Consider the following 12,849-nt stretch of genomic DNA (forward strand, 5'->3'; position numbering starts at 1 on the left):
ATTCTTAAGTAGACTCGCTTTATTTTAAGCTTTATTTTGGTCCCTGGTACAAAAATAAAATAGGTGAAGTAAATAAGGTGTGACTGTTACCAATGCTTATAGGAGTTAACTTCATTATTTTTTTTTTATTTCTTCCTCCTCCCCACTGTATTTCATGTTGCTGGTGCTGTGTCTATCATTTTAGGACTAGTTGACAGAAATTGTCCTTTTCATTTTCAGAATTCACTGCAAATACTCACTGATTAATTTTCACTGCAGTCTAGTAACCTGAGTTTTTTAGTGTCATGCTATTTGCCTATTGTAGACAGACAGGGATACTAAAGGAGACATTTTATGTGACTTGCCCACTGCCAAGAAGGGTTTAAATAGAAATCAAGAATTTCTGGATGCTAGCTATGTTCTTGGAGCATCTCTTTCTGTCTCAGTACAAAATAATTCACATATTATAAGCTTGAAGCAGTGGCACAATGTTTGCCATCAGAGTTGTTTAAACATTGCAACAGTTTAGTGCTTTGTTAAGTTCAGTGCAGGAAATTGAACCCTAACATTTTTTCAAGAACACTTTTCTAGTGTTGATTAGGAGAAATAATTAACCATTTTGGTTAACACTATTTTTATTTAATAATTTTTTAACTGAGAAATGTTTTAGTCAAACTGTTTTGGATTTAGTTTTGTAGGATTGCATCACTTGCATATCAGATGCATAGAGCAGGGAGTGTCTTGTCGGTGTCTGTCTTGGTACTATTTCATTAGAGCAAAATGTACTGTGCTGGATCTGACAGCCTGAAGGAGCTGAGGCGCCTGCTGCTCCACGGCATGGGGTCCAAACCAGTAGCGACGCCAAGCATGAGCTCCCAGGGGACACATGCACACTGAGCCAAACAGTCATCCACACCAGCCTCCCCCCGGTTCACACGAGACAGGCCCCATTTTATCCTCCTGCCCCTTTATTTTCCCACACCTTCCTCCCCGAATCTCCCCTGTATCCCATATCATGTCCCACAGCCCTGGACAGGACCCCCCCCTGTAGTCCAAAAGGTGATGGGAGAGCTGCTCACAGTGATTCACCATGGTTGTTTACCACACCTGGATGCAGGGGATGAAGCTGTCTTGGGACAGCCCTGGGAGGGCTCCAGACAGGGTCCTTGTTCCTCCAGGACAGTGTAGTTTGGGTTCCTGTGCTCCTCTGTCGAAGTGGAGATAGGCTTTTGGTGGGCCTGGGGTAGCTGGGGCAGGGTGTTTTTGGGGCTTCCCCCATCTGCTAATGTCTGTCTCTGCTGCTTGGTGGGTGTGCAGATGAGATTTTATCACGTAACCTAACACAGACCCTGTAAGAATATCAGAAAGATTTGCTATCTACATGTCTGTTACTGGCAAGGTCTGACACTTCCCCCATCAAACAGAGACTTTAAACTTGGCTGATGTGAGTTATTAAGATGGTTATTGATCAAATGAGTAAGAGAATAAACACCTGGGTAGAACAACACAATGATCTACCCAAAGTAATCTATACTATTTGCAATCAAATGTAGCAGTTTACAAATTTATAATGATGCAGAATAATGCACATTCCAAGGAATCACATATATGATCACTAGTATATTACAGCTTTTGAAGTATCAATGTGTAAATATATTCCCCGCCTCCCTGCAAAGTCTTAAGAAACTGTTGGAGAGTGTATTGTCCCAAGGGGGTCTCCCCCAAACTCCTTGTGGGCATGAATCCATGTGTTAGTCATCTGTAGGTGTCCACACACCCATCACCTTCCTTTTTTCTCCACCAGATTTGGTATTTTTTTTTTTCCCCCCCCCCGAGTTTGGACCTAGCTTTTCGTGACCTTTATACCTCCATGTCTCTGACACAACTATTGCCAAGTAACCAGCCCTCCCATAACTGATTATTTGTTGTTGGTCCCAGTTTTGCTACACTCATGCCCAGATTTCCTATTTTTGATGCTATACAGACAATTTAGGCTTTATGTAGTGTTATCAACAGGACTGCCTCAGTGTGAGTGGCATGGCAGCCTAAAATTCACCTGTTATTACCATCTTGGAGTGGTTGGATTTGGTTGACATTGCTCAGTTACTAGGCATTCTGATCTCCTTCAGCTTCAGCTCTCTGCCTATTTCCGATTCATCATGATCAGGTTCTCATTGTATGTGCATGCTGGTGGTTCACATGCCAGGGCAGCAAAGTTATGTGTTTTCACACCCCTGCTGTGGGCTGTCCTGTTTACTTACTGGGACCTTAGCTATTGTGAAGCCTTGTGCTCCAGTTTGACTTCATACTCACAACTTCCTTTACATATAATCCATTTCTTCTTCTTACTGAAGTCTTTCTGTTTAATTAACTTGGATTTAAATGAGGACCTTGGTGAGAGATCTAGACCTGAATCTCTTGATTTTCTTGCCATAAAGAAGCCAAGACACGTTTGAATAAGCAAGGAAATCTTACTGCTATGAAATTGCATATAGCTGATGTAGAAGTGTAGGGCTGGAAGCTCATTCCAGATATGAATCTAATTCATTCCTCTAGATACGAATCAAGTTGGAACAGGCTGCCCAGGGAAGTGGTTGAGTCACCAACCCGGGAGGTCTTCAATAAATGTGTAGAGGTAGAACTTAGTAGCGTGGTTTAGTGGCGGACTTGTCTGTACTAGGTTAAAGGTAGGACTAGATGTCTTAGAGGTCTTTTCCAGCCTGAATGACGCTGTGATTCTCTATGATACTTACATCGTTCCAAATTAGATACTTCTCTAGGCTTTTCTTGGTCTCCAGCTAAGGAAAGAGAGATTCCAGAGCCTCCAAAATTATTCAGAATAAAAGAATCATTATCCTTTAAAGTTACAGGTGTGTATTTCTTTTTTTGTTTGTTTGTGTTTGTTTTGTTTACCCTAAAATCTGATCTCAGTATTTCTAGTTGCCCTTTTAAACTGGTTGTGCTTTGTGTTGTGTTTTTTTTTTTCTTTGTTTTCCAGGGGACTAAATAAAGTCATTTCCTTCAGCCTTTTCTCAAAGGTCTTATATTCCAAGCATCTTGTAATTATTTGTTTGCTGGTGCCTCTCCCAAGTCTATTATCCTCATCCTGTCACTCACAGAATCCTGCTGTTCACACAAACCTAAACTTCATTGTTTTGTAATTGGGACACAATTATCTACCACATCTTGTTTTTCAACAGTAATTCCTCTGTATTTAGCCAGAATAAAGTGTCCTTTCCTCATAGCCTTCTCAACTTTCTGAAGCAGCAAAGACCCTTGTATTCTTCTAGGATTAGAGTACTTAAATTGGGATGGACCTACAAAGATCAGATCCAACTGCGGTAACTGTATCTTGCGTAACCTTCTCACCAGTTGCCTGAGTTAATGAATTCTTGTGTTTACCATCCCAGGCTGCCTATTGGGTAGTCGAGATAACTAGTTAGGAAAAAAAAAAGTCTTGTCTGTAATCGCCTCAGAATTTGAGAATCTGTTTCACCTGTAGCATTTCCTTTGTTGTCTTCTTCTCTGCCTTCCATCTTAAATTCAGTTCACTCTTTTTACTTGAATTTCAGAAAAAATGCACTACTTTCAAAATTCAGTGTAGGACTTTGTTTCTCTTAACTCCTTGCCATGGTTGTCCTTCATGAACAATCTGTCTTGTGTATTACTGTTATGGTTAGTTGTCTCACAGAGCTTTCAGGATGGTGGATGGGACATAGAACAGAACTTATCAGATGCTTTTCTATTTTGGGGATTTTGTGAGGACATCTTCATTGTTTAGGGAAGTGTCTTGTGCTTTGTCTCAGTTTCTTCTATAATCCTTTAGGAACTGTTGCAAGTTCCAACTGCATCCTAGATACAAGTGCTAAGACAAAGCTACTGTTGTCTTAATCTGTCTTTTCCCATGCATTTCCTCAAAAAATAGTTTAGCAACTGTTTGCTGTTGCTGAGGTAGTATTCTTCATCTGTGCATTTTTGGCCATCCTTCATTTGCCAGACAGGACCTGTCAGTTGAGAAAATTACAACCCTTCTGTTTGTGTAGCCGTGTGCTCATTTCCAGTTGTGCATCTGCCCCTACTTGGGTCTTCACACATGAGTAGGAGATCGAAGAGGGAGCCGCCTGTGTCCCTGACTACTTTAGCAGTCTCACAGAAACTAAGCATTTCGGATCGGTTACAGCTGTATCTGGAAATGTCATTATAGCATGTGACTAGGTAGCATAGGGAAGGAGGGGCCCCAAAGGGGAGAGTGGAAAGGTAATTAAACTCTCTAAAGCCAATAGTCTTTTAATATTACAGAACAAAATGTTACAGGTTTGTTTGGAAGCCTGTACTCACTTGAAATCATTTGTTTAGTATTTAAGCTTCCTGAATTGCTTTTGAAAGTCGGGCAGTAACATTCACATGTGCTTCTGGAAATGTCTGTGGTCTTCATCTGTATTTCAGAGCATGACTGCAAAGGAAATTGTGTTACCTTATGCTCTCAGCCTGTCCTCTTCAGACTGATCGTGCCGTCACTGCAGTTTCTCTGCCAGTTTGAATTGCAGAGACCTGAGAACATCAGCCAAGAGAACCCCTTGCAGACAGGATCATGTGCAGTCATACGCAGGGATCTGTCAATCTGCTTGGTGCAAGAGTTATTAGTGAGTTACTCCAAGGTGTCCTATAAACCATATTTTACCAACTGAAGCTTTTTAGAAGAGGTGTTTTTTGTTTCTGGTTTGGTTTCTTTGTTTGTTGGTTTGGTTTGTTAGTTTTTCTGTTGCTGAAATAATGTCTAGTCATAGACTAATAACCTCTTCTTGCTTAGAGAAATGCAGCAGCATAGAGCTGTTTAGGAATGCATTTTAAGGAGAAGCTGATTTCTTAATGCAAACTGGGTAATGCTTCTTTCTGAAAATTAAATATACTGGTTTAACTTCAGCGTACTACATACCACATATTAGCATAATGACAAGTAAGTGTATTTTAGTCAAGCAAACTGTAAGTTTGTTCTAGCTGCATGATGACATCCATGATTCGGAACACTGTACTGGTGGTTCTTTACACTGTTAAAAAAAAAAAAAGTAAAGAACTGAATTTCTGCTTTTAACTGAAGTTAGAAGTCATATATTATTTGGTTTAAATGAGACGTTGAGTAGTTCATCAGATTTGGACACCTATTTAGCATTTTGTACAACGTGATGTTCCTTATAAGAAAAATTGAAGTGAAGTTACCATTTTGGACTTCTGTGGAATTCTATGCCTAGCTCCAAAGGACATCAGGAAAGTTTTACTTGGTAGTCATTATGTTAGCTTGACTGTACTTTGTAGTTTCTGTAGAAATCATAGTTTCGTCAGTATTAACTACGGGGGACAAAAAGGTATTCTCAATTATGCAGCTAGTTTAAAAATGAGAGAGCTCTCACATGAGAGAACTTGGTGGTGGTGTGCCTGCTCCTGGTGTATTTCTGATGTTTGTGGCTGTGAGTAGCTCACTGTTAATTTAGTTAGGTTTGCAGGGGTGCGCGTTGAGAACAGCATGGCAGGGCATCACGAGATTCCTTTGCTGGTGGATGTTAGCAGTTTTGTGATGGGGGAGTTTGTCCCTCTGTTGCATCTTCACTCCACTAAATCCCTAGTTTGAAAGTTTGCATTAAGAAAGGTCTGTTCCTCTCCAGAACTGCTTTCCCAGAGTCTGGATATGGCATCATTTGATCCATTCCCAATCTCTGACCTATGTTGTCCTGCAGCTTTTCCTGCATGTGTTGGGATTTTTCTCTCATTTGATTAAATTAACCTTCTGATGTCAAGCAGGTTGACGAGTGCCTTCCAAAGGTCTGTTAACGTGCTTCTTGTCTTTTGTGTTGTCCATTTAGCTTCTAGCCTGATCTGAGGTTTATGTAGGTCTCATCAGTTACCGTGGATTTGACACACTGCTTATCTTCATTTTGGGGATGATAATCTCTTACAGTGTGTGGAGTGGTTGGAATTTCGATAGTTGAACAAAATTTGATGCTGAGCTTCACAATAGCTGGATGTTAGTAAGTCAAAGACTAAAAATTTAGTTTTTTTATGGAACATCTCATTTTCTTTGTAACTGGAGATAATTCTGAAAATATGACTTAGAAGGAAATAAGCCACAAGTTTTGGAGATGAATTTTTTTCAGCAAGTGTAATTTTGTAAACAAGCTACATAAGGATGTTCTGCATTTGCAGTGGTTATTTCTAGATGTTAGCATCTACAAATCCAAATTGTAGACAAATCTTAAGTTGGCTATTCTTACTCTGAATACAGTTTCATATGTTGCTCCATTTTTTCCTGCAAAAGGTTTACACATTTAACAGTCCCTCTTGTGATGCAGCTGAAAGTATGATTCCAGTGGTTGCAAAACCAATCTGCAAACTTGAAAAGAGGATTTTTGTCTGGGATAGGGATGCAGAAGCTACATCTTCACCTTTTAGCTAATTTTTAGCTCATTTTTTTTTACATTGCCACCAAGATCAAGTAACCTGGGGACTTGACCTGTGGACAGTGTTAGCTTGTTCGTGTTGCCCAATGATACTCTACTGTAATTTTGCTTGATAAGAATTAAGATTTACTTGCCCTGAAGAGCTATTTATATGGGTTTCTTAACACCACACATAGAAGAGAAAAAGTATTCACACAGTACTTGTAAAAAGTAAGTGCTGTTCAAAAAGAAGACGTGCATCTTTGGCAAATTGTGCATAATATTAAAAGAAGATACTGGCGTTAGTCCTAATCTGCTTCACAGGCAGGTCTTTCTACTTGTGCTTTTTCTGTTTGTTTCTTCAATATTTGGTCTATTTATATAGCTATTTGGGACAACTTGTGTGAAAAAGTATTTTGCTTTCAAGCTTTCATCTAACGTTGAATGTTTCTCACTTGCAAAAGTGCAGCCTGTTTCTGATATCCTGTTCGATTATTTTGGTACAAAGTGGTAGGAATTTCAACTGAAAGGAAATTGTAAACCCTTGGAGCCTATCCACATGCAAAAAGTACTTCTGTAAAAATAAGAGATATAAAAGGTGAAACTCACAGGAAAACATTTTTGTGCATAAAATGTTTGTCAAAGTCCTCCCATGTCCATCAGTGATAGTTAAGCCAGAAGAAGGCTGGTAAGTAAAAGAGGAAAGGGTTTTGAGGAGTTGTGAGTGATGTTGTTTAGCCTCATGACAAGGCATCACAAATTGTTTCAGTTTCTACATGTCTAGTAATGCTCCATTGTTCTGGCTTAAGTTGTATGTGGATATGAGAGTGATAGAGCAACTGGCGTGGTTGATTCTGGGGTGAATTTTGTTCTGCTGGTTATTACTACATTTCTGTTAGTCCTGTGGTTCCTTGAAGCAGTTTCTGTCCAGTAGTTCAAAGGTAAATTTATTTACAGAACTGCAGCATTGAGAGGTGTTAGATCAGACCCTTCTGGCAAAATACAATGCCCTACTGAGAATTGTGGGTGTTTTTTGAGAATCAAGCAAAGTTGGTATGAAAGCCGTAATTTTGGTTTTGTACAAGCCGAAAAGTCATTAGACTGCGCTGCAGCCTCATCTTGCCAACAAGATTAGTCTTTCTAGGTACTGGTCCCTCACTAGCAAGAGAGTATGCTTGGGAACCAATAAACAAATAAATATGTAGACAGAGTTGCTCTAGAAATAAAAGACAAAAAGTTTTGGCTTGCATTAATGTAGGAGGACATGCAAAATGGTTTACTGGTCCGCTTGGTCCAAGAGTAATTCTGTGCATGTGGATGCAGACTAGTGCATACCTCACAGGAAAAGCAGGGTAAGATGTCACTCAAAAGGATGTTTTGTTCTTCAATTAAATGGTGAAATTGCCTTCTTAACTGTAACTACACTGCTAGCATGGGTACTCTGTGCTCAGGTACCCTGGTGCATAAAAGAAGAGTCTTTTAATAGCTTCTTCAGTTGTGGTTACATGAAAGTTGCACTCTTTTGGTTAGAAAACACGGAATGCATACAGAGATACTGGAGGTGTAGAGTTTCACTTAACAATTCTGATCTAAAATAAGTCATTTTTACAAGTCATTTTCACAGGTCTTTTTTTAAACTGAATTAGGCTATTGTGATGCTTTAATTTTTTTTTTTTTGGTGCCACACCAAATAAATCTTAGCCAATATCTAATGATACAAGAAGACGAAATTCACAAAATATATTTAGGAACAAAAATGTAATTTCTAAATACACTTTAAAGAAGTTAAAAGCCAATTTTTCCTCTTTCTTCTGCGACTCATTTTTTTTAATAACTTACATGACTTTATTTTGATTCTTCATGGGTTTTTTTTGGAAACATTTTTTAAAGGGAAAAAATGTCAGTTTATATGCAAAGAAAATGAAAGCAATGGCTTTAATAATAAGCAAATACCAGTGAATTTCATGTCTTGTTTATCTTTTCAAGAGTAAGGAGACCAAGCACTAATGTGGAGAGTAAAACAACATTTAATTTAAAGAATCAAAAAGGATGCCACTGGCAAGGTTTTAAAACTGACTGCCAGATCTTCAGCTGTGGTACTTGTAACTGTTTGAATTGCAGAAGGGTTTGTTATGAAGCAGTTCCTGCCTTATTTCTTATTTTCTGTGTCACATGCCCTTCTTTTTTGCTGGCCCTTCACCCTCCCCTTTCAACTTGTAGTTCCTCCAGGCCCAGCTCCTGTGATGTTTCTTCCCAGGCTTATATTTACCTGTATGAACAGGTGTATGACATGCACAAACGAGAAATTTGCTGGTAAGGTCACTTCTGAAGTTTCAGCTGCAGCAAGTTACTACAGTAAGGGACATCTAGATAGGACATCATGTAAGATAAGAATTCCTCCCCATAAGGCCAGTGCAAAACCAGAACGGGTTGCCCAGACAGGTGGAGGAATATCCCATCTGCAGAGGGTTTTGAATTTTGGCCAGAAAAAGTGATGGCAAACACAGTCTGGTATGGATGTTAGTTCTGCTTTGAGGCGCAGAGGATCCATTACGTGATCTCCAGGTCTGCTCTGCAATGTGGACCGAAGCACGTGGTGGGTAGGGACCATCAGAAGCTTCCCTTCGAAAGTGTCCTTCAGAGTCAGACTGAAACGTGAATGTAGGCCTGCCCTGAGAAACTCACAGTGACGAGCACAGGTGCCGATCTATGCATTCTTGCAAGCTGCAGATTTATTGATCTATCTATTGCCCCTTCTCTCAATTCCCCTTTAACTTTACTGGTTACCATGGGCCTTTACGACGTTTGCAGGCGTAAAAGCTCTATTTGTCTAGTGATGCCCATGTAACCTAGCAGCAGACATCCGCCAGATTGATTGGAAACACAGAATCAAATTCTATAGTGAAGTGGTGATGTTAACATAATCCTGTAGCACCCACCCTACAGAGCTGTGGGAAATACCTAATTCTGTGTTACTTTCCTATTTTTTTTCTATTCCACTTCTATATTTAAAGTTAGTTCGGTGGCATCCTACATTCATTTTAAAAAGTTTCTTTTTTTTTTTTTTTTTTCCTTGAGAGAGGTCACATCTTTGGTACTTGTTCTGACTTTAAGAAGTTAAAAACAAAAGGATGCTGAAGTACAGCAAAGAAAAGTGAAATTAGTGTGTGCGTGTTTATAGGGTCACTCAGGCAAAGGTCTGGTATTTGAAGAGAGGTCCAAACTGTTCTGCATGATGCAGAGCAGAGACCAGACCAGCATGGTTTTTTAATTTTAGTGAAATACCACTGGAGAACAGTGGCATTTAAGCCTGGATATCAGAAGAGAAAGACATCCTATTGTAGGAGGGATGATCCGTCCTGGAAAAGGAATAAAAAGATAATGCGGAATAACTTTAAATGCCTATTTTTGTAGAATTCCTCTTATCTAGGTCTCGTGGAGCATTTAAGAGGCCTCTTATTTTTCTCTTTATAATAAAGCAAAATAATTAGGACTTCCATTTCCAGGAAAGAAAGGGTCATGAGCGTCCGTGCAATACGTGGCCTTTGCTATAGCTTCTAAGGATAAGTGAAAGGAGCCATTGACTCTCAGACTGGCTGTGAGCAAAATGGAGAAAAAGAGTTAATAGACGGATACCTAAATGTGTTAATTACTTTAAGTATTGAAACATTTTAGACTCATATTGTTCCTCCTGTAATCTTACCCATGTGAAATGTGTTTTACCTTACAGCTACCTACCCTGTTTAGTTGCTGCTTTTCTCTGCTATAATTTCACTACCTGGATGTGTAATTATTTTTAAAAGATAAGGTTAATAATCCATAATAAAAATATTTTCAGTGGAATTTACTCTTCTACTAAAATCTAAGTGTTGCTGTATAAAAAGAGAAGACAAAGTAACCTACTTTTACAAAAATGTGGGTCATGTGAAGTTTGTTTTGAAATAATTTTTATTTGGAATGGGGACAAAAGCACTGGGGGAGGGAGAAAAAATGATTTTAAAAGTAAGACAACCGGCACCCCCCCTGTGCTTAGAATATCCCTTATTCGTGTTCTTGTTTGACATATGACTAACACTATATCCGTTTTTCCCGTAGTCTGCACGTATGGCTTGACTTGACTTGTCTGCATGGAAATAGGGGGGTGAAAAGCATATGTTTGGGTGATTCCCCTCATTATTCTTTGTTTTATTCTGAACTCTGTGGTATGCGGTTTGGTTCTGGTAAGCTTGTTTTCCTAGCGGGTAGAGACTGGCAAAAGCTTTGTGTTTCTGATGCAACGCATCAGGTTTTGATTTTCTTGATCTGGCAGCGCCGTGTGATGTGGGCAACTCGATTAGCACCGCGTACGTGTGTGTTTTTCCCATCCTGATGGGACCCTGCAGCTGCAGGCAGGCTCTGCCCTCCCTCCCACCCGCCCCGCGCCGCCCTTGCCCAGGCTGAGCCTTTGAGCGAGCTGCAGCCGCAGGAGACGTGGAGAAATGCCGGCCTTCATTAGGGGTTAGTTGTGTCTGAGGAACAGATTTTGCATGTCACTGTCTCGTAGCACTAACGGGAACGTGCTGGTGCTGAAAGCAGGTCTCGGTCAAGGTCTTAGGTCAGGGCAAGGAGAGCGGTGTCAGTGGCCGCCCCTTCTCGTCAGCTCTGGGCAGGAGCACGGGGCTGCCCTGCTTCCTCAGTCACTGGGGATGCAGAAATTGTTAAAACATCAGGCTAGGAGAAGAAGAAATGCTTGGCATAGCTAGCCTCCTGAAAATCCGGTGTGTGGTGGTACCTCGGGGCGCATCCGCGCCGGTGCTTCCTGTCAGGAAGGCTGTGACAGCGGAAGGCCTGCTTGTGGGGTGTCCAGCTTGGACATCTCTCCCTAATCACTCAGCGTGACGCTGGGGGAGCAGATGTATGACATCCTTCCACGTGGTTTTGGCGAGGATGACGGGGCTGCCTTTACGGTATAGCTCCGGAACGCGGTTGTGACTCTGTGAGGAAAAGAAAGCCGCAGAATAGTTTTCCCTCGAGCCTTTGGAGCTGGTCTCTGCAGATACGTAGGTTTTATTTATGTGTGTGTGTGTTTTTGGTGGTTTGGTTTGGTTGTTTTTTGTTTTTTTTTTCTTGGTCTTTTTTTTGACTTGGTTTGGTTTGGGTTGTTCCGTGTTTTGTTTTAGCGTGGAGTAAATCAGCAGCTTGTCCTTGAAACAGAAGAAACAAAAGGATCTGCAGGTGCTGTTGGAATGTGATGGGTGGAGATTAAAGTGGGCTTGCTCTGAGGGCTAAAATGGTAACAGAAAATACAGTGGAAGAGAAAGTTGTCTGTGTAGGGGGGATAAAAAAAAGTTAATTTTAATCTGCTGTACCCTGCATTATGCATTCCTACTTCCTCCTCCTTTGCATCTGTTTTTTTCTCCATAGTATTTGTTTCTTGTGTTGCTGGTTTGTTTTTTTTTCTGAAAAAAGTTACACAGATACAAGCTCTAACCTTCCAATGTAGCATTTAATTCCGTGAATATTGCAGCTGAAAATCACTAAAATCTTTTTTTCTCTCTCTTTTTTTTTTTTTTTCTTTTTAGAGGAAAGAAAGTAAATTTGGTTTTGTTTTTTGGCTGTGACTATAGCTTTAAATGAAATGTGTTTGTTAGTGGGATTTCACATTTTCTCCACAAGGCTTTGGAAGCGTGCAGCTCCTACATGATCTTTCTTACCTAATTTTGGTGAGTGGAAGCAGATATAGGCTCTGTCACTTGCTGTCACACTAAAAGAAGAGACACACCGTCTAATACTTAAAAACTGCATCTTAACAACACAATCCAAACATACATCAAGTCCATGAAAAGGAGCCTAGGGTATGAAAGCTAGAAAGTGTTAACTCAGCTGTTTTGAAGGTTGAGATTGGGAAGGAAAAGAGCTGATATACCAACCATAATCAAATAATTGGGAATTTTATAGGTACCACATCTCCCCATCTTCCTTACTCTTCCCCAGTCTGAACATCTCTGCATCTCACGTACTGCACTTTTCAATCCTTTCCAGAAAAAGTCTTAGCCAAAGAAGTGTGGGCTGAAGTGTAGGTCTAATTGAAATAACAGTCGAAAAAAAAGAGTTGATGTTTTTTAGTTTTTTGTTTTGGGGGGATGAAAGAGAGGGCAGGGGGCTGTAAGATGTGGCGCTTTCAGTAGCTCGGTGTTACAGTTTCCAGGCAGTGGTACATTTTTAACTCCCTGTACCACCAGGAAAGGTAAAGCAAGTTCCGTACCCCACCTGTCCCACTGGCTTTTCCAGCCTGGCTCAGATACAGCTCCTTTGGCACTCGTGAAGTAAAATGAGAAATTAAGGAAGAATGAGGTCTCTTATTTGCTGTCTGAGCCCTGCTTGCTTTCCATGAGGGTGTATCCTTACCTGGACGCCCTCAGGTAGTTAGGAGCACCTGAGAACAAATCCTTTTACGAAT

At 40.4% G+C, this 12,849-nt stretch overlaps 1 protein-coding gene across 5 annotated transcripts in view; it reads left to right on the forward strand.

The window, feature by feature from the left end:
• The window catches only part of APBA1 (amyloid beta precursor protein binding family A member 1), an 87,059-nt gene that overhangs the window by 31,423 nt on the left and 42,787 nt on the right, over positions 1 to 12,849 (forward strand). For 2 of the 5 annotated variants that reach the window (XM_040541025.1, XM_040541027.1), the window contains exon 1: positions 10,530 to 10,551. The exons of the other annotated variants lie outside the window; for them this stretch is intronic. The gene's annotated coding sequence lies outside the window, so the exon portion shown is untranslated. Of the gene's footprint in view, positions 1 to 10,529; positions 10,552 to 12,849 lie in introns of those variants that run through there. 5 annotated transcript variants of the gene reach the window in all.

This window comes from Cygnus olor, chromosome Z (assembly GCF_009769625.2).
Source record: "Cygnus olor isolate bCygOlo1 chromosome Z, bCygOlo1.pri.v2, whole genome shotgun sequence".
In the NCBI taxonomy this organism is placed as follows: Eukaryota; Metazoa; Chordata; class Aves; order Anseriformes; family Anatidae; genus Cygnus; species Cygnus olor.